The sequence below is a fragment of the Nestor notabilis genome, unplaced genomic scaffold, assembly GCF_000696875.1.
Source record: "Nestor notabilis isolate BGI_N333 unplaced genomic scaffold, ASM69687v1 scaffold31355, whole genome shotgun sequence".
Lineage (NCBI taxonomy): Eukaryota > Metazoa > Chordata > Aves > Psittaciformes > Psittacidae > Nestor > Nestor notabilis.
In genome coordinates, this window is record NW_009929395.1 from 7,102 (window position 1) to 7,463 (window position 362).

The window sequence follows — 362 nt, forward strand, 5'->3', positions numbered from 1 at the left end:
CCCGCCCACAGACTAGGGTGAGCCTGCATTACACCTCCAACACCCCTTGCTCCTCAGGGAGGATGCACACAGGAGCATGCTGCAATATCTCCTCCCAGCACGAGGGGTAACAGTCTTGCTCAGAGGGCTGCCTTCCTTTGGATGCGAGGGGGTCAGCTTGGTTTTGCAGGGGGTTTTGTCACAGTCTGATGGAACAGCCAGAAAGCAAAGAAAAATAAAAGAGGAAAAAAAGGGAGAACAAACTGTGTGGGGCAAAGGCTGCTCCCACTGGTGCCAGGTCACTGGTCTCAGCATATCACATGTGCGGGGCACAGGTACATGTCACCCAATTCAGCCTGTGACGGGCCCCCCCAGTCAGTGCC